General features: G+C 34.5%; 1 protein-coding gene across 3 annotated transcripts in view; it reads left to right on the top strand.

Moving 5' to 3' along the window:
* NOVA1 (NOVA alternative splicing regulator 1) overlaps positions 1-24,369 on the top strand; it is a 143,670-nt gene that overhangs the window by 4,604 nt on the left and 114,697 nt on the right. The window contains exon 2 of one of the 3 annotated variants that reach the window (XM_041484095.1): positions 5,217-5,293. The exons of the other annotated variants lie outside the window; for them this stretch is intronic. The gene's annotated coding sequence lies outside the window, so the exon portion shown is untranslated. The remainder of the gene's footprint in view (positions 1-5,216; positions 5,294-24,369) is intronic. 3 annotated transcript variants of the gene reach the window in all.

Below are 24,369 nucleotides of genomic sequence, written 5' to 3'. Positions count from 1 at the left end.
TTCTTCCAGACTCTCTTGCTTGTATAACATTAGGGAATACAAACCTTGTGAAAGAGCTGAGATGGTTATGATTTATTTTTCTTATGGAGTTTTTTAAACAATTACTGTTTTCCTAATAGATGTTACTTAGTCCTTACCTCTGATGCTTGTGACTACAAATATGTTTAATGTATGTTTCGCTGTGGAATGTTCTGCCATTGAAGCTTCTATGAAAGTTTTCTGTATTTCTGAAAAGTTTTAGAAAAGTAAGTTCCTGTTTGGAAAGGAGGAAGGTGCTTGTAATACAGAAGTTACAAATAGTTCCTATGATCTAATAGTGTTTTTTTCTTTTCCCTCTGTGATATAGGACTTCAGTATGCAGACTGATTTCTGTTGGAATTATTTTTGTGCGTCAAAAGGTGACATAATTACTGAAGAATTATATGGCAGCTCTAATTACAAGAAATTGAAGGAAAAAACAGCTTTGCATTGAACATTTTAGTTTACAAGATAGGAAGCAGTATACAAATACATTACTATCCACTACAGTTTTATTTTTGAGTGCACAATTTATTGTTCTCTTTTCAGGTTACCTGCTGACTTTTTCTTGTTGTCTGGACTCCTGCAATTTGACTTTGGATATTCTGATTCTTTTCTGTTCAGGCATGTCCCCCAAGACTAGCAGAAATAAAATTAAAATGGCAAAATATGCCCTACTTTTAAACTAAATGGTGCTGATCCTTCTGCATAGAAAGTACAGTGTGCATTGACTAGTAGGTTTTGGTTCAAAAATTAAATACAGATTTAGCCAACTTGATAAAGAAAGTGGCTATTCTGTAAAGCTATTATAATGTGTGGTTTATTTTTGAATAATAGAAGAAAAACTATTTCTGTTGTCTGAAGTTCTCATTGCTTATGTGTTTCTCATTCTGCATTTTAGTGAGCACGGGACTCAAAGCCACTCAGGCCATGTATATTTCTCCCTTGTGAACGCTGCCGTACACTCTCTTGTTTCTCTCTCGTGCACAGACTCTCTCCCTCTCCCTCCCTCTCTGCGTTCCCGCCCCGGTCTCTCACAAATGCACACACATGCACAAAATTATGTTACATCACATCATGTTGTTTATCTTGCAACAGGATCTTGCCTGATCTGAACTTGGTGCTTGAGTAAATTTGAACTTGGTCAGTGTTTTTCAATTTATTGGAATATGATGTCGTAGGTGTACTTAAATTAGATCATATCAAGAGCAGAGATTAATAAAAGCATAATTAAATGGGGGATAAGGTTTTACTGGTTTTAGCAACATATTAGATGTGTTGTTCTTATAGCAGATTTCTAGTCAGTAATTATATCAATGCTTGGACACTATAAAAGGTGGGAGTTTTCTCTCCCATCTCATGCAGACAGTGCATGAGGTATTGTGTGGCTGTTTTGTGCTTTTACCAAGGGAATTCTGGTTTTAGATGTTTTCTGTTTAAATATCAGATTTCTTTGAATTGTTCATGTGTTATGAGATATAGTCTAGCTAATCTTTGTCAGTGCCCTTCTGAAAACAGTTATTCTGACTCTTAAAGACGGTTCAAAAACATTGAATGTATAAGTAACACTTAAAGTTACAGGAATTTTTAATTAATAATCTTATAGCATCATTACTCCTATAAATTGCGAGGAAGGAGAAAGGTGTAATATATCAAGCTTGGCTCTCCATTTTTATTTCCTTCATAGAAACAGAGTTTATCATGTTAATTTGCAACTCTTAAAAATAACAAAATCTAGTGAGGAAAGAAATGTTTTAAATCAACACTTGAAAAAATGTTGAAGTGAAATACTGCTTTTTCAGCTATGGAAAAGAGTAGTGGAGTTAGAAGCAAGAATGGGTTTAGTTACTAGCTGTCTGTTCTGCTGATTCCTTGAAGGGCTTTGTGAAACATCAATAAATACATTTCATTTTTTTTCTTGATCCTACTTTTTTTCTTGAAGTGTTGACATTAGCTAATTAGATATAACATACATAAGTGTATATCTAAGATTTTTAGATTCTGGTGTAAACACTTACATGAGTAACTTCAGGGATAACAGGACTGAGGAAATTACTAAATAGTGAGTAGAGATTTCAGAGGTGGAATCTCAAGCTGTATAGATTTTTAAAGTAATCACTGATCTTTGTACTAGTTTTTTAAAAAAAGAGACCAACCACCAAAAACTCCCAAGTGTTGATTGCCAGCTGTTCAGAGAGATAATTCTCAGTTGGACAGTTGTCTGTTGCCTGGTTACTGAAACAGAATAAAAAAAAAAGTTAGCTTGTTAGCCAGCAGGTCTGTAGTATTTTGCATTTAAAAGGAAGCTGAAACTGACTATGTAACTTAGTAGGATCTTGAGATTGTTACATATCTAACTTGTCCTGTGTACTATCACTTAGCAGATTCTAATTTGGTAGGCTTAGAGAAATGTTGAGAAGTTAAAAGTAGAAATTTGGCACTCATTTTTTTTTCTACCTGTAGGGACTTATTTATGTTAATGAGTAAATCAACTTTGACATAGTAAATGGCTTTGGTTTGCAAGAAAGTGCCGTGTCTTTGTCTTGTATAGAAAGGTTTATAAGAACTTCTGACAGATTTGGAATGGTTAGTCTAACATGAATAAATGACACAGGCTAACAACTAACTTTGTTGTCAAAATAAAGAATAGATTGAGGACAGCTGTTATGACAGGGAAATGCTGTATTTTAACTTTTCAACGTTTTCATTGTGTTGGTTTTACCTAGGTTTCAATATAACTGCAAACTGAAGTGTTTTCAGTAGGTTAGAAAGCTTATGTGGATGAAGATGCTTCTAGTAACAGCATTGTTTTTTGGTAAAGTCAGGATTTGTGTAAAGCAATTATTCATTAAAAAAAAATGAACAAGACTTAAGTTTTCCTCTTCTATGAAGTTTAAAACTCCCATACATAAATTTAATAGTTTTCTGATAGATCCAGGTTTTAATGGATTCTTGATAGAGAATCTTGTTAGAGATGATATTTAAAAAACATAAACAGGGAATGTCTGAACCTCTTGTTTTCCTCTTCTCCCTTGTGCAGTAAACAAAATACATCCTTGCTTTTCTTAATGGATGCAACCTGTAACAAGCAATGTCTTTTTCAAATACTCTTTGATCTTGTTTGTTCTTTAGTTAATTTCATTAGCTTAGATATTGTCCTCAGTAGTTGACTAGAGAATTTATTTTCTCAGTGATCAGTAGCTTTTTGGCCAGGGAAGAAAACCTTGGATTTAGTGAATTTGTCAGACTGGCCTCCAGAAATGGAGCATAGAGTGTTGGGGAAGAGGGCTTGCACCTTGTTGCTATCACATTTCTGTTTTTGGACACGGCTCTCATATAAAGTTAAGCAACAACTGTAAAGATTTGGCTGGCAAATATCGTTGTTGCATCTTGCAGCAGTGCAGTCAGCTTTCCAGTCCCTCTTTGAATTTATTTTTTTCTTAGCATTTATCAGTGGGCCAGTGGGAATTAATGACTTGGTGAGGGGTATCGTAGTTGCCAGTTGCCCAGTGCTGGAATGCTGCAGGTAATTGGGCTGGACTGGTGAGAGCCGTGGCCGTGTGCTTCTCACGTTGCACTGCAGCTGCTGTTGATCTTAATTAATCTGACCCTCAGAGGCTGCAGTGTCATGGTACAAAACGCAGTGCATATTAGAAATTGGGAGGCTGCTTTTCTGACTCTTATTGATGGCCATTTTTCTAGGTAGGCCTTTTGGTTTTTCTAATTGCATTTGTGTGACACTAGCATAAAATTCTTAACGTACTTCAATCTAAAACTGTAATATGTTTTTCCTGTTTATCAGATCTATCTGTTGAGTAATGAAGCTGATGCACGTGTTTTTGAAATGTCATGGTTATAATGGATTTAGCAAAAATATTTCTGCTTATTCTGACAGCAACTATTGTCTGTAAATGAAAAGAGGTATACTGTGTCTGGTATGAATTTCTGGTGTAGTATGCTATGTTCAGCAGTGGGAATGCTTAGTGCTTGTTTTATTTAGCCCAGTCTTGTGGTTAAGGACTTCTAGTAGCATGGAAACATGGAGAGTTGGAATTTGGTGTTGGCAAATGGAATCAATTAGCGTGCTGTGCATGTGCAAGGTTTTTAATTTACTGTTGATGTATGACTGTCTTCATTCTGACTGCATGACATAGATTTAGGAAAATAGGAGGTTCCTTACAATTCACCCTGGTATTCAGGGTCCTTTCCCTTCCCTCAGAGGAAATTTCAAACTATACTATAACCTAGGGATCTCGTAAGTGTTCCAGTACAGATTTGTGTAGCTGTATTCCATCCCATTTTTGTTTTGATTTTTGGGTTTCTCTGTCCCTTCTTGTGATTATTTGTGGCATTATAAAGATAACTACATTGCTTGTATTTTGATTAAAAATAGAGAGAGGATTGTTAGAATACTCTGCTTTAAATTTTCCCTGTATTTGATAAAAACAATTAAATATTTTAGTACATAAAAATCACGAGATCTGAATTCCTGTCCACATATGAACTCGCTTTCACTTTTACGTATTGATAATTATGGTTGAATCTTACTGGAGTTTACTTAATATTAGGTGTGCTGCTTTTGATAATAGCCAAGCATTGCAATTCCTTTGCAAGAACTTAACTGATCTGTTGGAAATGTCAGTTTAAGGCAGTCTTGGGAGATACATCTATGGAAATCAGCTTCCAACTGTGCAATGCTAGCATGGTTTTGTAGCCTTTGAGTATGGATTTATCACTCTTTGCTTGAGCTAGTTATTGTTCTTCTTGACTCCTGAATTGCAGTAAATTTGTGTAAGGTTCTTCAAAGTGTTCTGCACAATTGATGGACAAAATAAATTCTCCTTTGTGAAAGGTTGGAGAGCTTTTCTTTTAGGTTGATGAGCATGAACCTAGGTTGATGTAGGTGATGTGAGTAACTAGCTATGTGACCAGATAGCTCTTGCAAGAGCAGTGTGTTAGGGACCAGGCTTAAAGTTAAACATTGGTGGTATGATTGACCTGGAGTCAGATCCCTTGTGAGAGATACTATTATCAACTTATGTATATGAAAGTGTAACATTATGTAACATTAGCATTTGTTGGATATAAAGAAGTATGTATCTTGGACAAAATTTCATATTTACCTGGTCTTATAGGTTTTGATTTTGAAAAGACTAAACATCTGTTTTTCATCGTTGATCTCTCACTGCATCCTGCAGGGCCTGTCATCTCAGCATTGACAGGATCAGATGAAAAATACAATCGATGTGTTGACATTTTTTTGAGAATCACTCAGGTAAGATTACTTGTTATACAGAACTACAGTGAAATTCATGGCTGCTGCTAATGTTTCACCAGTTGGAGCCTTTGCATTCTCAATCATTAATTAAATTAGATACTGAGGTTCTCTGCATGTTCCCTTGTTTCTATTTTAAAAGCACTTTTTGTGCCTTGCTCAGTGCCATTTAACTCTCTTGTAATTTCCCACATAAAGAGCTTCACACATTTGTACTATTTTCCCCCACCTGATAGAGTGGCACCTGTTTGCTTGAATCAAGAACCATAGTGCACACCTCCAAAGTTCTTGGAAGATTTGTATGTATTTTTTTCATTCTCAAGTAGTGACTTTAGTCCTATTTAGATTCTTTGTTGGCAATATGGGGAAAAACATTCTCTGTAGAGAACCAGATAATCAGGTGCAGCAGCAATTTATCATCTTCCCAGTGTGTTCTAAATTCTGGCTTCCAAATTGCACATGAAAAATTACAAATATTTAACTGAATATACAATGGTGGAGTTATTTTTATAACATGAGTTGTTGGAAATATTTATATTAGGTCATGCACTGGAAAAGTAGGAAATGGCATGTGTCCATTCAGTTGGCTTTGTTGAGCATCCAGTGTACTTAGAAAATTAAAACTATTATCAGAGTGTATTCCAAAAGAGTTGGGCTATGAAATGTCATGGCTGTGAGGGAAGGGGGAGGAAGGACCAGTTGGGCCATATGCCTGTGTTGGAGCTTGATCTGACAGTGATTTAGGTTTTGTCCCCATCTGTAATCTCATGTTAGGGAATGCCAGAGTGCAGGTAGGGTCGTCTATAGTACAAGTAGAAGGAGCAGCAGCAATTCAGGTGCTGCCATGGATACTGTTTTGGCAGCAGTATTGAGCTGGAGTTATAGAATATTTATGTTTTATTGTAATCTGGCAGTCTACCAACAATTTTACTGAGGAACAACACCAATTAAAAAAAAAAAAAAAAAAAAAGGGAAATAGGTGGCTTTTTAGTAGAGTTATGACCTGGATTTGAAGAAAACTTCTGTGGAACAAGAGAGGGTCTTCCAGCATTCTGTCTGTGCTGATTTTTCATAGGTCTGCAATGAAATGCTGCTACTGGATGCCTTAAAGCTTTATAAAAATGATTTGTTGCAAGTGTTAGATGTAGAACATGTATGGGGTTTGTTTTCTGCCTTGCATGTGTGTGCACACTTCATTCTTTGTATGTCTTCTACTTAACGTTATTAGGTGAACACTTGGCGACTCTGTCAATCTAAAGTAAAATTTGTATTTCCCAGGAATTCCTTATACATATGTGATTTCCTACTTCTGATTCTTTTACTGTGCACGGCAGTACACTGAAGTCTGCCAGTTTTTTGTTGAGATTGGTCTTCATCAAATAACATAATTTTCAGCATAGGAAAATACTCAAAGAAAAAAGGAACAGGAGGTGTTAACTTTACAAAGATTCCTTTTAGGGATATATGTTTTTGTGTTGTTTTTTTTTAATGTTGGTGATGCCAAGTGCTCATCTAGTATTTGCACTACTTTTAACAATAATAAAACACATACTTTATAATTTTATAAGATTTGTAAATTCTATATGGATACATCTATGACTAGCTGTTCTAGTAAGTGCCAACATGATATATTGTGAATGAATTATTAATGAATAATTTTTTTATTTTTGATTTTTTTTTGATTTATTGATTCATAGCTAGAAAGATGGTTCTTTTCCTGAATAGCTAGGTTTCAGAAGGAAAAAATGATTCTTCTGATTTTAAATCAGAGTGTTAAAAATATTGGAGTGTATGTAGAAATAGGTGTAATTGCTAGTCTCAGAACTTCAGTCTTGCGTGCACTTGATGGTGGAAAATCAATTAAATGGGCAGCTGTATTTGTCCCATTGGGTTTCCTGTACCTTTGGAAAACAAACCCTGTTCAGTTTATGCAAATGTTTTATACCCTCTAGTCTAGGATACGTGCAATGGATAGTGGTAACAAGGTTGGTGCTTGAATTAAGCAAGACATTTATAACTAGTTTATTTTTATTCCAATTTTTTAATGATGCTTTGTTGATTAGTAACAACAAGATACTATTGTTTCTGCATTATCTTTTCTAATGGCTCTTTTGTCTGATAGTAATTACTAGTTGAAAGAATGTCAGTTGTGATGTTCAGAAGTAGTTCAGTTCTGTCCTTCACATTTTATTAGCTTAGCACTTTCTGAAATCTTTAGTGCAGATGTAAGGACACAAAATCTAGTCATCCATAATTGCAAAATAAGTACCTTGGTATTTCCCTTTTCCAACACACATGAATATGCGCAGAATGAGGAAAAAGAAGCTTCTCTTTATTTATTCACTTTGCCTATTTTTCAATGGAATCATATGGTGTATAAAGGACTATCATGCTTTCCATGTTGACTAGTCCAGGAACATGTGAAGTTTCATCTTGTGCAAAATTATTTGTTTTCTTTTGTAAAGAAATCTCTGCTTGTAAAACTTGACGATGTTGCATTTGCTGTCTGAAGATTTTTGTTGTTTATTGGTAAGAATTTTGCTTTTGACTAGGTTGGCTAGTTCTGATTTGGGTGCCTTCTTTCTCCCAGTACAAAATTTCGGAAGTGATTACAAAATTTGCTAAGACCTGCGATATTGCACCTGCAGTAAGAATTGATTAACTTTTCCTTAAAAATATGCATATAGTTATATGGGCTCCTAAGATAACCCAAGGACTTCTTTTTTCCTGTGAAGTATTGAAGCATAGGAGTTCAGAGTGGGTGGTCTTAATGCTCTTGGTACTTATAAGCATGCATTTTAGTTTGGATGGGTTTTCCCTGTTAAGGATCCTAAGAAAGTATACAGGATTTTTGGTGTAAATTAGTGTTTATTTGTAGGACTGGTTTTGTGTTACAAGGTTTTCATATTTCAGGCTATGGTTACTTGGGAGGTGCAGATAAGCTGATGATGGCCGTCTGATATTCAAGTCAAATGTGCTTAAAAGTACAAGTATTTCAGGAACTATATCAAATTTTGTATTTTTAGGATGACCTACTTCAGTAGGTCTAGAAAGAGGTGTGATGTTGCAATGCTGATTTAGAGGAAATAGTGCTATTAGTAATTATATGCTGATGTGATGCAGTTTTTTGGCAAACCAAGGTATACTTTGGAGTGTTTGATTCCAGTTTGAAAAGAAACAAGTGTATCTAGATATTCTGGAATTCTCATAGGTAAGTATCTGTGTAGCGGGTAAGTCTCTGTGTAGTGGGAAATACCTCAGAAAATTTGAGAAGATTTTATCACTCCATATTGAATAATTTCTAAAGTTTCACTCTGCTTTAAGAAGATTTTCTTGGCTTAATCCCTTTAGAGCACAGTAGTTTTCACATAGCATTTTCACATGCTGGATTCTAAGGGGGTTATAATTTCTCCCATTTCTTTCTCCTTTGCTCAAAGGCAAAATGATTTCACATTGGATTCCTGTATAGATGTTTCTCTGAGTTATAAATATAGAAAGTTAGAAAAGTTAGAAATTGACCTGTGTTGACTGCTTCAAAATATGGGACATCCCCAATATTTTCCCTCTTCCAATGGGGAAATTGAGGAATCTTGCTGGATGGGCCATGCTAGAGTGCTGAAGATAGTTAAAAATACATATTTAATCTAGAAAATACTGCGTGTATGCTGCTTATTTGGGGAAGTCAATGATTGGCTGAATAAGTATTTAATTTCAATTTTTAGTCTTTGAGTTATTTTTAGAGCTCCAAGTTTTCCTACTACAAATCTTTTGAATTCTGAATCTCGGTAGTAGTTCAGCACGTTTAAGTGCTGAAAAATGGGTAGTTTATTTCATAAGCATTTTAACATGAATATTTTTTTACTGCTGCTTTTATACTTGCTCTTCAGAATAGGAATCATGCCATTGAAACCATCACTGATGAATTCAGAGAAGTAAAAGTTCCAGTTTTTAGGTAGGGTGAAGATGTTTGGATGCAATCAAAACCTGATGAATTGTTTCCATTCTTTGTTTTGCTTGAGGTCAAATATTCCCCTAGAGGTGAGCATTTCTCCAGTTCTCCAGGTACAGTTCTTCCATTTTCCCACTGCTGAAATTCTAGTAGCTTAAGCAAAAAGAAATTAAAATTCTTTTTTGTCTCTGAAGCATGAGGACTGAAAATTATAATTTCTTTCCTATTTTCCACTGCCTCCCACAAGTGTAAGTGGAGACACTTGTACAAAGGCAGTAATAATACCAGCAGTTTCTGTATACAAACATTAAATTCAGGTAAGTATTGAATTTATGCAAGGTGGAATACACCTCCAGTCTTCATAGTCCTGAACTAGTGTGTTTAAACATAGGGATAGATTATTAGTAGTGAATTTAAAATATATATATTTGTATGTGATTCTGCTTTAGGTCTTTTGGTAAAAGGCTTGTGTCTTTTGTTTTCTAGCAGAAGGTTGTTTTGTTTTGGCTTTTTTGTGGATTTTTTTTCCCCCTTGTTGCTCATTTATGGTAGTTAAGATTTACTGCTGCCTTTTGCCCTGAGAAGAGTTGTGTTCTCACCATTTTCTAGGCTGGCAAACAATTGTAATTGAACTTTACTCAGCTGGCTAGAGGTGTTTGAATCTGTATTTGGAGATGTCTTCCTTCCTACATTCAATTCTATTATAGTCAGTAAAATTATGGACAAAGGAATAATGCATGTATTTTGGTAATGTAGGATAATGTAGGGTGCCTTTTCACTTATAAATAGATATTCAGATATTTATCAAAAATAGGTATATTATGAAGATTACCAGTATGAACTTGCCAAATACACATATTTTCCCCCTTTGGGGTAAGAGCTTTGCAGTGTTTTCTTCTAGTTCATGATCTCTTCGCAAGGAAAGCTATACTGCTTTAAAACTTCCTTTTAAATTTTAGTGCAAATATGTTTTGACTAATGCCAAAAGCAGAGCAAGTGATAAAAACTTAGTGTATATAATCAATAATTTTTTGGAATTGTTTTGTTCTTTGCTTAAAAATGGCCTGGTTTTCTGATATTTATGTGTAGAGTGGCCCTTTAATCTATTTGTAAATCTGTTCAGTAATTCCATATAGGAAAATACTGTCTTTATGGAAATGTATGCCAGTCTTGCTAAAAGATCAATTTTAAAAGTAGTGCTAGATCTAATCCAGATTCAGTTACAAATCCTCTTCAAACTGAACATTTTCTAAAGTCTGCAACATCCTTCCATTTGTAAATAATTGCTCTTTCTACAACTACTAATTTTTGTCTTTTATTTTGATGTACTTGATTGATTTTAGCTTTGAAAGGTATAAATCAAATTTTGTGAAGTATGGAACTGACTGAGTTATCAAGAATATCTAAACAATTAGTGGGAAGGATTCTGTAAAGTTGTAATATGAAATGCTAAAGGCACAGGAAAGCTTTCTAAAAATAAACTCTAAGGATATATTTGCATTTTGGCTTAAAAATAGTAATCATGAAGTCAAATTGCCCTATTTTTGGTTATTGTTACATAAAGTGTTTGGCTCATCTTTTAGAAGGATTAGTTGGACTTTTTATTGGGGAAGACTTGAATTATGTATGGAAGAAATCAATTCTATTCACCTTCCGATTTTTCATTAAGAAAATTTAAGTGCTTAAGGTTTTCCCGTATTCTGGGTAGTACAGTGGTTTACGCAAGTCTTTATTATTTTAATAATATTGCCCATATTTGTTTATTGAAAGTAGAAACCTAAAATATGTTGTGGTGTTCAGATTCTAATGCCATTCAAATTATTTCAGAAAAAAATTAAAAAATATTTTTGCGTGTGTTAAAATTTGAGCTTCATAGAAACCTTTTGTAAAGGTAATTGCAGGTTCAAGGACTTTATGCTCTTTTCAAACTGGAAAAAATTGGGGAGGCACGTTTAATTAAATTCTTGTATGTGTAATTGCTCTCATGTTTGTGATGTAATCTCTGTTTTTTAGAGTAAGGCAGTATGCTCAAAGGTACCCTGATATTATTTGCTTTCTGTTGAAATTATCAAATACACTACCTACAGTTAGTGAGAACTAAGGGAGACAGTGGAAAATGCATTTGATGACTTTACTCTTGGACAAGAAACAAAAGTATTTGGAATGGCTGCTACATAGTTATTTGTCTATTAAGGTGCTAGCTGTTAGCACATTTTGATTTTTATTGTCTAAAAATACATGGTCCTGTTTGAGTTGGAAAAGGAGAGATTAAGATTATATAATGTTTCATGGCAATTACGTGTGAGCTCTTTGCTTATTTGCACAAAGAAACATTTAAAAAAAAAAATCTCTCTGAACAGCTGAAGTGACATGAAGCACCAGCTGGGGAATCTAAAATCAAATATTTTAGGGCATGATTTGTACTAAACTGCAATTAGAATGTATGATTCTGCACTAGCAATTGTTCTGAGTGAGGTCAAATTGCACATGAAGGAACACAAGTGATGTCTGTCTTGACTGCAACTGGTGTCTGTACACGTGCTATTTCACAGTATTTTTTATTCACATGCAAAACTGGGAGAATGACTAACTTGATTGTTTTGTTTGTTTATTGTCAGTTAAGACTTAGTGTGTCAATAGGTGAATTAAAGAGCTGAAAGGAAGAAAAAATTGAAAATACCCTTTTAGATAAACATGTTATTAAAAATTTAATTTTTCACCCAAATATTTCAATAATAAGGAAAGTTAAGAGCAATTCTGAAACATCAGAGACTTGTTCCAATGTATTTTTTTCTCTTTTAATTTTTTTTAACTTGTGCATGTTAAATTTGCAATATTGACCTACTGGTATCATAAAAAGATAGCATTTTCTGTTTTCAGAAAAAAACTGCGTTTTGGCACATTGTTTAAAAACTAGAACAGCTCTGCATATGAAAACACAAACTGTGATAATTAGATAGCATGCCATATGTGGTAGTTTAAGTTGGCATATATCTCAAATGGCATGCTTAATGTACTGTATTACTGGAATTAGTAATTTTACAGCTGAGAGCTGTTAATTCCGTTATGCTCATTCCCTCTGATGAACCTGTAGGTAGTGATAGTAGACATTTTTCTTCGCAAAAGCCTGTTTCTGATAAATTAAAAGTTATAAGCTGCTGTATTTTTAATGGAATCTTGGACTAGTATATGTTTCTCATAATATTTTAGGTGTTTCTAACTAATTCGGAATTCTAAGATTTTCTTAAAATAAAGATGCAGTTGATATGGACGGATGGTCACACTTTTGCTTGTGAAATATATGTAGTTAGGAAAGAAGGAAGGTCTGTTTTTCCGTATAGCTTTTTTTTTTTTTCTTCTGTTCGTTTAGAACTTCCCCCAATTTTTGTTAGGGTAAAAAATATTGTTAACCCTAAGTGCTTGAGAATTATTAATGGTGGTTAAAATCCACATACCTGTGGATTCCACAGTGTAGCTGAATAGAACTGACTGGTCATGAAAAGTCAAGGGAGGAAAGTGAGATTTTTGAGTACAACTGGGTATGCCCGAGATGGAGTTATATTTCCTTTTTCATAGCAGCTTGTGTGGTGCCAGGTTTTAGAGTTGTGACCAAAAAGTATTGACAGTACACTCATGTTTTAGCTCTTGCTGAGCAGTGTTTGCACAGTGGCAGGGCTGCTGTTTGTGTCTCTGCCCACCTCCCCAGTGAGAAGACTGGGTGTGCTAAAGGAAGTTGCCAGGTGGATAAACTGAGCTGTCTCAAGCGACTGCATGCCATATAAGGTCCTCAAAAAAGAAGAGGAAATGAACTGGAGTTTTCAGCTGGCATTTTGTTCAGGGAGTAGCTGGGAAATGCTCTGCCTAGGGACACTGGTGATTGCCTTTGCATCACCTGTTTGACTCATAGAATCATAAAGGTTGAAAAACACTTAAATCCATCACTGTTGTCCCACTAGCAGCGCCACCATATTCACCATCAAGCCATATCGTAAAGTGCCATATCCACATTTTTTGAACATTTTGAGGGAGGGTGACTCCACCACTCCTCTGGGCAGTCTGTTCCAATACTTTACACCCTTTGTGTGAAGAATTTTTTCCCAGTGTCTAATCTAAACCTTCCTGAGTGCAGCTTGAGGACATTTCCTCTTATCCTGTCACTAGATGCCTGGGAGAAGAGGCCAATTCCCCCCTGGCTATAACCTGCTTTCAGGCAGTTGTACCCCTGAGCTGCTTCTTCTCCAGGCTGAACAGCCACAGCTCCCTCAGCTGTTCTTCATCAGACTTTGCTCCAGACCCTGCACCAGTTCTGTTGCCCTTCTCTGGACACATTCCAGCCACTGAGTGCCTTTTGTGTAGTGAAGGGCCCAAAACTGAACACAGGATTTGAGATACAGCCTCACCAAGTGCTGACTACGGGGAAATGATCACTTCCCTGGTCCTGCTGTTGCAAGCCAGGATGTCATTGGTCTTCTTGGTCAGCTGGGCGCACACAGGCTCATTGCAACCCCTCAGCAACCCCAAGTCCTTTTCTGCCTTTTTTGTGGGCTTTTAATTTTCTTCCTATTGTCATTTACTTTCTATAATATTTTTATTTTGACCCATGATTTTTCTTGGTTTGCTCTTAGAATTTTCTTCCCCCGTTCTGCTGGGTGAGCAGCATTGTGGATTTATCTGCTAGACAGGATAAAGCCCACCACAAGGATTATTAATCTTTTTCTGTAGTGCAAATGTTTTGCCTTTCTAAAAATGTAAAGGAGGGTGAGAGACACACCCACAACCTCACTCAATTTTGTCTTTATGCACTGGCAAACATTACTAGGGGTTGCAAAATTTAATTCAGTTTTCTACTTTTGGTACTGATTAGGCCCTCATCTGTTTTCGCCTACAGACATTGTTGGTGTGGTTCTAGGCTGAGTATACAAAAGGAGCATAATATTGAACGCAACAGTGAGAGATCTTTTGGGAAGGAAAGTCAGGTGAAACATTAGAAAAAAGTTGTGGAATGGACTTCATGGTTTAGGGACTCCATTTCTCTGTTGTCCTTCCAGACAAATCCATAAAATCTCATAATCATTAATTACCTTTTTAATACTTTACACCTGCCCCAAAACTGAGGTGATGCTGCCAGTTCCAAGCTCCTCCACAAGAGAAACACAGTGGAAAAGGTCTGAAACCTCTTTACTCAATGAAGAGATGTCCTAAATAAAAAAGGATAAGGGTGACAAAGGAAATTGTGCCCTATAAACTAGTGCCTGTTTGTATGAGACTATTCAAACAAGTTAGTGGGAAGGTGGACTTTGATAGCAAAGCAAAGGGGACATTTCTTTTTCCTTCATAAGAAAATGAAATTTAGTTAATGATAAGAATTGCTATCCTTTTTGACAGAACTATTAACAGAACATGATACTCTGCAGTCATACTTTTGGGTCATTAAGTCCAATTCCAGTTTATTGCAGGTAGCTATCATTCATAACTCTACTCTGTGAAAGACCTTTTAAAGACAGATAGGAACTTCAAAAATTGCAGAGCTTCGTTAGCACTGGGATTTGCTGCTCACTCAGCCTTTTTTCATTAAATGCGTGGTTCCTTTCACCAAAAAAAATCATATTAAGGTAACTTTTTAGCTTTGAGAAGTTCTGATTTAAAAGTCAAGTGACTCTGAGTGGGGTGTCACATGAATATCTGATCAAGTTCATAAATTAGTAATGTGTGAGTTGAACATCAGTTTGATTGGTAATGAAAACTGTGTTGAAATTAAACCTGGCATTCTAGACTGTGCACCATTACTTTTAAACCAACCATACTTTGTACTGATTTGCGTGATATTTTGGATTCATGTTCTGTATGCTCCTCAGCCATTTTAAAGCTGGTTTCCCTTATGTGTTTCAATTTGTGGTTTTCTAATTTTAATAAATATTCGTCTATGGAAAAGGTGATCAATTGTCTCCACCACCCCCGTTACCCCCAGCCTAAACCGGAACAGTGAAACTTAAACTCAAGTAGTTGAAGGTCTTCAGGTGTTCAATTTCCTGTTAACCTCTGTGGTAGGTGAAAAGGCTGTGGAAATGGGTTTTTAATCTTGTAATTAAATGCTACCAGAGTTGTGTATGAAACAGATCACTGAGGAGAGGACTGTTTACTGGACCACATGTTTAAGTGTTTTGCCTCCTCAGATCTTTTACTGTCATGACTATAGCTAATCTATGGGCTCTGGGGGATTGCTGCTACTGTTGCCACTGCCTTGGCGACATAAGAGTGTGAGGGGAGATGGGTTTTGATTGGTTGCAGTGCCTTTGCCAAGGCAGGCAAGAAATCAAAGCAATAGTTTTTTAACTCTTAAAAATTTGGTCCCATTTGATAATACTTTCATGGGATGAAATAGCTCTTTCTCTAGCTCAGTCTCAGCAAGTTTTGAAATAAAGCTTTTAGCAGTATCCATAGTAATCATTATAAAAAAGGGACAGAACTTTTTGTTTTGGATGGGCATTGCATGCCTGTGCAAATGTAAAAATTAGGTTATTTGAGAGATACATGTGCCCATGTGTATGCAGCGTGATGTTATGTTAGATACAGCTTACCTTTCTGTTCTTGAGTTCTGGTATGACTTACTTGTCATTTTCATATCTTTGGTTTTTCTTTCTTGTTCACAGTGGTTGTATTTTTGGTGTGGTTCACTCTGAAATGCACAGAATTTGCCTGAATTATGATGGTTTCTAGAAAAGGGACAAGAAAATGGAACTGCAAAGAGAAAACACTTTGATATAGTTCATTCAAGCAATGCTCAGCTGTTTGAACTCTAAACTCCTTGGCTTAAGATTTATGAAAAGTTATCAACTTCTAAATTGGAGCCTCAGGAAATCAACTTCAGGATATTTTTTGAAAGAACAAATGGAGTGTAGGGAGGTTTCTGATTGCTCTAGGCCTGTGATGACTATTTCTTCATTAAAGCTGAGGATCAGGGAAAGATTTAGCTTTCTGACTGGCTTAATATTTTGGATATAAGAATTATTTAACTTTTCTAAATAAAAGACATTTTTGTTCTAAAGTAGCTTTTGTTAACAGTACTTTTTTGTAGATGTCAGTAATTTTGTTTTCTTAAACTTTTATTTGATCAACTTAAACTTTAAGTGACTATAGCTGTACTTCATAGCTGTCTAAATTTCTGTGCATAGCTGAATAAGAGAAACAAAAGGCATATTGAAATAGAAGCAACAACCGCTGATTTGGTAGTACAGGAATTTTGTAATAAAAATTTTATTAAAATCTTTTCAGATTATGTTGCATGCACAGTTCTACTTTATTTGTAACTGAGGGATCATTAAATATAGATACTTTTGTGTATAACAGGAAGTTTGTCAGTTCTGAGTTCTTACAGATTTTTGTTGTAAGTCATGCTAATACCATTTTTACAGCTCAAAGTATTTTACAGTTTAAGGTTCCCTTACAATATGTGCAGTGGGAGATTGAGTATATTTCAGATTTTGTGATGACAACCTGATCTCTGCCCACTTCCTGAAGACAATTATTGTGTCTTGACTTACTGCGTAGGAACCCATAAGATTCCCATATTCTGTCCCAGATAGAAATACAGAACAAAAATCTGTTTTTATGCAATCTGTTTATCCCAGTCATTGTTTAGGAGACAAAAACAGTTTTGGAATCAATTTCATGTAGGAATGTGATATGTTTTATGTACACACCACATCTATGTTCTTATATGACATCACATGAAAATTTATAAATATGAAATATTTATAGTATTTCATCAATATTTATATTATTATAGTGCATTTTCTAAATTAAAGTTTACAGAATGAGTTTGATAAGTTTTGTTGTGAAAACTTATGTCTCAGATAGAATCAGAAGTTAGGGGAGTGGTTTTGTGATTTTTTTTGAACAACCTCCAAAATTAATAAAACCTTTCCAATTACTCTATGTATGTGTACCACACATGTTTTTAACAGTTATGTTAATTTTTAGTTTTTAATTACCAATCAGGATAAGTAAATACTAAAAGGGTGCAGTTGCTTTGTGACTGTCACTTAATCTTGCCTGAATTTAAAAGCTTTTTTAATGATAGTTATGATAGATGGTACTTGAAAATATGGAGAACTAAAGCTCTTTACTCCCATTTAAAAGAAACTATTTTTTTCATTGATGATTGATGTGGAGGAGAACTACCTTTGAATATTGTAACTGTATTGTTTTTCTAGAAATCTTACCAGTTTAGCACACGTTTTTTTTTCTTTTACTTGTTTTTCTTCATCATTCAAACTCCAACATTTTACCTCCTAGAATAAAGCTGCTAGTCAAAGTGGAGAGCTTTGCCTCACTTGGTGGACATCTTGTACTCTAGTTTTCTTTCTTCTGCTTGTGTGTACCTGTTCAGTGGTCTATGAATTTTATTTTTCATGCAAGTGCTGTACTGGATTGATTTCTAAAAAGTAATCTTATCTTAAATTGTGTCTTACAAGGAGCTACAGTACTTTTGGTAATGGAGAAGTATCTCTAGTCTAAGTATCTACAGAAGTAGATAGAGAAGAAGCATCTACATTTTTATGTTTTCCTCTTCCCTTCTCCCTTATCTCCTGCAAGTTCTCAAGGACTTTCCACCTTGTGAAAACTAGATTCAATTACAATGAAGAGTGGTTCCGAATTTGAAATTCTAAAGCATCTGTTTCAGAAAAAAAACAACAAACAAAAAAAAACCCCTGCCTAAATTAAGTATGTATTTTGTGTAGTTGGTTGTGAAGAACTCTTTACTTATGAGCAGGGAGAAGGTTACATAAATAGAGGAAAAACTCTTGTCATTTAGGTCAGAATGTGAAGAACTTCAGTTAACTTAGGCCCTGAATATTCAAATAAGCAAGGAATTGTACATTGCAAATATGTTTCTTGGGATATCTGTAAGGTGATACAGATAAAAAGAGAAGTTTGCAGATTCCGTGGAATAATTTTATTATTTTATTCTAAAATTGTGCTTTACCTTTGGTTATTACTCGGGAAGAAATGAAGAACAGTGGTGACTTTTTACATTGTACATAGGAAAATGGCCTTTGAAAAGCTAAGGCAAAACTGATGTATAAAAAAAGTATAGCAAATCTCCATGTTCTTTGTTAGTAAAAAAAAATAACTTCTGTGAAAATATGAAAGGACTTCTTACCTACTTAAAAGTGGCACTGATAGGTTATCTGCTTGTCGTAAGTACTGTCTTCATATTCCTGTGATATGCTGCTAGGAGGGATGCTGCTTGATCTCAATATTGTAGTACTTGTGCTTCAGTGCCAGTACTGCATTTGGTTTATATTGGTGTTCTCTATTATTGTTTTAAAAGACAGCTTTGAGTTCAGTGGTTGAAGTTACTGTTTTCTTTCATGTGTAGATATGAACAGTTGTAAATTAAATTTGACCATCTGTCACATTCAGGGTGTTTGAAAATTTAGTAATTATTTCAAACATTACTGGTATAAATTTGATGTGACTAAACCCCAGATTATTAGCTGTAAGGATTCTTGTATTGCAGTGCAAGAACATTTATCAATATCTACTATTTTTCTAATATTTTTTTTAATGTCCCATATTCTAATGTACATAGCTTCATGCAAGTGTAAACTAGAAGACTAAAGTACTGTAAAAGTTAAAGATAAATGATGAATCATTTAAAATGGCATTTTGAATAATACTTTAAGATTATTAGGACTGACCTCTCTCTGCTGTTTGGTAAGAGATTATTATTATTTCTAAGTAACTGAGACAAAGGAGAGTGGACAAACATTCCTGGTAGCCATTTGTACAGTGTTTCTGTTTATGCACTTTTTTGTTCCAAATCTCACAATACTTGCAACAATAATGTCTGATGAGTGTTCTAAATGAAGTAGCATCAAATTGTAAGGACTGTATTGACCTAAATTAAACTAAAATTTTAAAAATTGGAATAATATGTATACAGACAATATCTATTTTTATAGCTTCATAAAAGATGTAGTCACATGTGTTTATTGGCAGAGTCACATTCTCTAAACCAAAATTTTGTGTACCTAAATGAAACCCAAGGAAAGGAAGAGTTTGTTTCAGTGAAATACAAAGTGGAGAAGAAGGGTGGTCAAAGTCTAGAATAATAGTTGTCATAGCCATTTTTCTAACTTTTATATTAACCACAATAAGCCTCAATGGATATCATCCTTGATGAAATTAGTGAAAATAAGTGAAATGGTATCTCACTTAGAAGTTGTATCCCAATAGCTAATTTCTTTTATTTTGTCTGCTTTGTGATTTAAAAAAGGGAGAAAATAGAAAAAAATTCCTCATATGTGTATATATAAATTCTAAAGTATTTTGATCTGTACTGTCTCCTGGAGTCTTAGTAAAGAAAAAAGACTATAGGCTTTATAGCGTGTTTGGAAAGTGAGTTTGTCAGAAGTATGTTTGATAGAGTTTAATCAAATGTAATGGTTACCTTAAAAACAGTAGTCATCTTAAAAGTGATAAAATTCTTAGGTAGCTGTGATAAAACATAAGTGAAACCTGATTTTATAAGGTCCAAAATAATTGCTGGTATATTTCCCCCATCCTAGCTATGTGTTGTAAAATCCAGGAAGTAGGTTGGATTTCCTTTTGGTTTGTGTTTTTTGAGTGTGATTTTAAGTAGAGATGTGCCATTTGAAAATTTTGCATTTGGTAATTTGTTGTCATAGGTAAATCATCTGACTTATTTTCTGATATATCAAATCTTACCTGTTTAAATCTATTTCTTTTTAAAGGTGTTTTATATAAGGCATAATTCTGTATGGCATATCTAGGTTGCTGTAGATGTCTGCTTTTTTTCTGTGTGTGTTTAAGGGGATGCTTCTTGTTGTTTTTCCCTGTAAAGCATATTATTCTAGTGACACAGATTAAACCCAAACAAGTTCTAAACATTCAGATCTCATGGGTTTAGGAAATCCCAGACACTTGTAATTTTGTACTTACAAAGTAAATCTCCTGAAGAAGCTGTGAACATTTGTACAAAAAAAATTGAATGCAATTAAGCAGCTAATTATCAAAATCAAATTCAACCAGGTTACCTGCTGCCAAGATTCCTCACTTAAATTACTTAGGAAAAAAGCTTAAGGAACCCATTGCAGGCACATATTAATAAGCATGTTCTAGAGTACTGTAGTGTTTGTAACCTTCTGATTCTCATGATAGCTTTGTGTTAATCTAAACTCACCAAACTCACCAGAAGTTTATTATTTCTGTTGATGATTTGAAGGTATTTATAAATTTGCTTTGGTCAAATAGCAGAATTGAAAATGTTAGGGGTGCCTCTTTTTGACAACAGTCAATTTACTTGCAGTATGGGACTAAAAATCAGATATTTTATTAAAAAAAGGCAGGAATATAGAAACTTGTCCTCCTTAGCAGGCAGTTATTGCAACTTCCATTGAGTTATCATTGTGTAATATGTTTTCATATGCAGTGAGTAAATTTTGGGCACTGGGAGGCTTTCTTGGCTTCAGTCACCATACTTTTCCTATTTGTCCCCTTTCTTCACTTTCCATTTGGTAAAACATTTCAATGTGGATGGGGAAGAACCATATTCCAAAGCAATCCCCATTGACATGATCACGGAAGGTCATAATGGTAGTAGTGTATGCAGTGTGATAAGCACACTGTTACTATGTGAGCAGCTGAACACTGGAACATCTTTCTGGAATGATGACTTTTGTAATTTCAGAATAGTATGTTTCATTCAATATGGTGCTTCCTGCATTTATTTTCAATACAAACATTTAAGTCAAGTACATTTGGGAATCAGAAAAAGTGCAAGATAATGAGTATTCTGCATACAATTTAATGGTGGTCCAATTATGGCTGAAGATGTTTTAGATCTTCCAAAAGACAGGTGTGATAATGAAACAAATGATTAACTGTACAAGTTCAGGTCTTCTGTTGATAAAGTAAAAAAGAAAAAGCATTTGCCTCATACATGTTTTATTCTTCTTGAATGCCAGACTGTCAACAGTGTTTCAGATCAGTGTTACTAGCAGACTGAAAGGGAAGAATATATCATTGAGTTGTTTGGTTTTGGTTTTTTTTCAAATCACATGAATGCAGCATGTTTGTGTTTCCACACTGACCTTGATTAAATGTGGTAGAGGAGAATACTTGCTGTTACTTTTCTGGTAGTCATATCCTAAAATAAATGGAGAGCTTAAAGACCAGTTTGGGATCCATAAAACATTTGGTAAATCCTTTAAAATTCAATAAAATAAACCAAAAATAAATAAATATTAATAAATCCCCAAATAAATGCAAATACAAATCAAAAGAGCCCTATCCTATGTATTTCAAAATGCTTGATATATTTTTTTCATTTTCAAGAGTAGGTCTAAACTGACCCAAATGAGATTGCATGAACTATATTATCTCTTACGTGCAGAACTTCCTTCCCTTCTGATTTAAAACACACTAATATTACTTATAAGTTCTGAATTTTTAATTTCTTTCTTCCTGAAACAGAGACAATTATTTTAAAAAATGCTTGGTTTTCATTATCAATTTTCATTACAACACAAAATGCAATCTTTGTTCCAAGGAAAAGAAAGTTGAAGTGCAAGATACTATTCCTTTTGTTGCTAGTTCTGATTTAGCTATCTGTGTCTCAGACTAGATTCAAAAGTTAGCAATAAAAGAAACAAAGCACAGAAAATCTGTAGTGTTAATGAGGATTATTTTTAATGATGTATAATCTTGCCAACTAAAAATGTGTGTTTTCGCTAAATTCTCATCTGATCCTTTATTAATTATTGTTTTCCAGAGACTTTTTCCGTAAGTTGAATGGAGGTAATTTTCAGTTTTGTATTGTAGAATTTTTGTTTTATAGTAATTATCACTTTTCAACTTGTAGTTTCTGATAATGGAGGAATGGCAGCATTAACAGTAAAGAAAAAATGGAGGAAACTATTTATTTGTGATGCTTTTGGTAGTATTTGCTTAATGACTTGTAAGTCATTCACGATTATGCATACTTACTGAATGGGTAGAGTTACTATCTTGTTTTCTTACCATTGTGCTGTGCTACTCTTTAGTTACTCATAATTTAAGAAAGCCTGAGCAGAATAGGATGCTGCCGATTGCTTGTGATTTTCTTCTGATTCTCATTTTCACAGGAAGTACTCAAAAATGGAAATAAATAATTATTTCAGCATCCTGCAGATATAAGATGTGCTGTTCCTAGGTTTTTTGAGGGGGAGGAGGAAATTATGGGAGAACTGTAGCTGAATCTTATATAAAATTTGGATATCTGGTTTGAACTTGCACAGAATTACTTCTTTCAGGATATGTGCTTTTCTTGTGTAGTTCCATATATTGTTCATTAATGGTTGACACTGTGTTTGCTTGACAGTTAAACTGCTTTTGTTTAAACCTGGGCACTTATAAGTAGTGCCTGAAGTGATCCTCTGTGAAAAGTTAACCTGAACTGAATTTGTTAGCATTGTACCAGAGCATTTTCAGGCATTTAGGTTTTCAAAGTTAGTGTTCATTTCTGAATGAGGAAATTCTTCCTTGCAGCCCCTAAGGCACTGAAGTTAGTCATGTTCCCTTACCAGGGTTCTTCACAAAGTCAGATTATATTGTCTAGTTCTTCCACTCTGAAATGAGTCGTGTACAAGTTGCATTGTCTCTTGGGTTTTGGTAGCTATCACAGCTGTTGAGTTACCAGGAAAAAGAATGGAAGGAGAAGATACAGCAAATGTTTAAAAACATGACCTAAGGTACCAACTCAGTAGGTACAAGAAAGTGTCAGAATAGTGCGTGGGAACACAGTACCCACGCACTATTCTGTGGTTTCTTCATGTCAATTTTTCTTTTGATTCCTGTGCTTGACTAATTTCAGTTGCTCAGATAATTCTGATTTCACTACTTTTGATTTTGGAGGCAGGTGTGGTGGGGGAGGGCTGGTGAAAAGCATACCTTTTACACTTGTACGTACAGATTTTCTAAAGAAGTATTTAAGACATACTTAATAAGAGGAAAATACCCCATTTTTCATAGTTCTATTGGAAGTCACTGATTCACTTGCTGAAACTTGGAAGAAGTAGAAAACAAACCAGCTGAAGGCAAAGATCCAAATGCTTTGGCAAACTGAAAACTAAGTGAAGACAGTGGCACTATTATTTATAAATCATATTGAGTGTTAGGCTGTCTTAAATATAAATGAAACCCATCAATATTATTGTTAATTTTTAGTCAAATGATCAAGTGATTTGTAGAAAACTTGATGATTCTACAAATTTGGATAATAGTTGCTTGAGTTTTGTAGCTCTTTTTTTTTTCACAAACCAAAGAACTCTACTACTTCTAAATTTATGAGCTTTTATTCTGATGTTTCAAATTAAATTGAAAACAAATGTATGCTTTTGGTTCCTTGGAAGTGTTGGGGTTTTTTGTTTGTTTGTTTTCTCTTGTGCAGAAAAATGCCACATTGAGGTTTTTTTCCGCATTGTTTGTTGTAATGTGACAAAACAAATCTGGCTCGTGTGTGAAACAAATCTCTTGTACTAGGGAGGCTATCTTTAATACAGATGAAAAATGGTTGTGGTGGTTGTGGCTTCCTGAGATCACAGAGATAGACTTGTTTGTGTGCATTTGGTTTTCTTTTAAAATTTAAATCCACCACTAACTATAATTTACAGTTTCCTAGGGAAATAGCATTTAATATGTGGCTTAAAATGTGTTTTCTGTAAATACCTGTGGTTTTAAGATATCTTTACTTTTGGTTAACTGGATATGTTCATTTTTCAATAGCAGATTTTTGGAACCACAAAAATGAAAAGCTTTTAGCTTTGGGTTTCTTGGTCTTCCCTCTAGCCCCATGACTTGTATAATGCTATTCATATTTTACTATGCCCTTAAAACAAAAAGGGTTCTTTTGACCAGCATACTCCATTCAGGAGTTTAAATGTGGTTATTTGAAAAAAAAATTGCTCCTCAGTAATTTAAATCCTAACCTCTTAAATAGTGGGGTTTAGCTGTTTAAGAATTAATTTTTTTTTTACTCAAACCCCATAGATCTTTTTTTGTATAACCATTACTATTGAAAGGTACAAAGGTAATAAATTCAAGGAGGATAACTCAGGAAAGA

The sequence above is a fragment of the Pyrgilauda ruficollis genome, unplaced genomic scaffold (assembly GCF_017590135.1).
Source record: "Pyrgilauda ruficollis isolate IOZ18807 unplaced genomic scaffold, ASM1759013v1 scaffold63, whole genome shotgun sequence".
NCBI classification, from domain to species: domain Eukaryota; kingdom Metazoa; phylum Chordata; class Aves; order Passeriformes; family Passeridae; genus Pyrgilauda; species Pyrgilauda ruficollis.
This window is presented reverse-complemented; position numbering and strand designations above follow the sequence as displayed.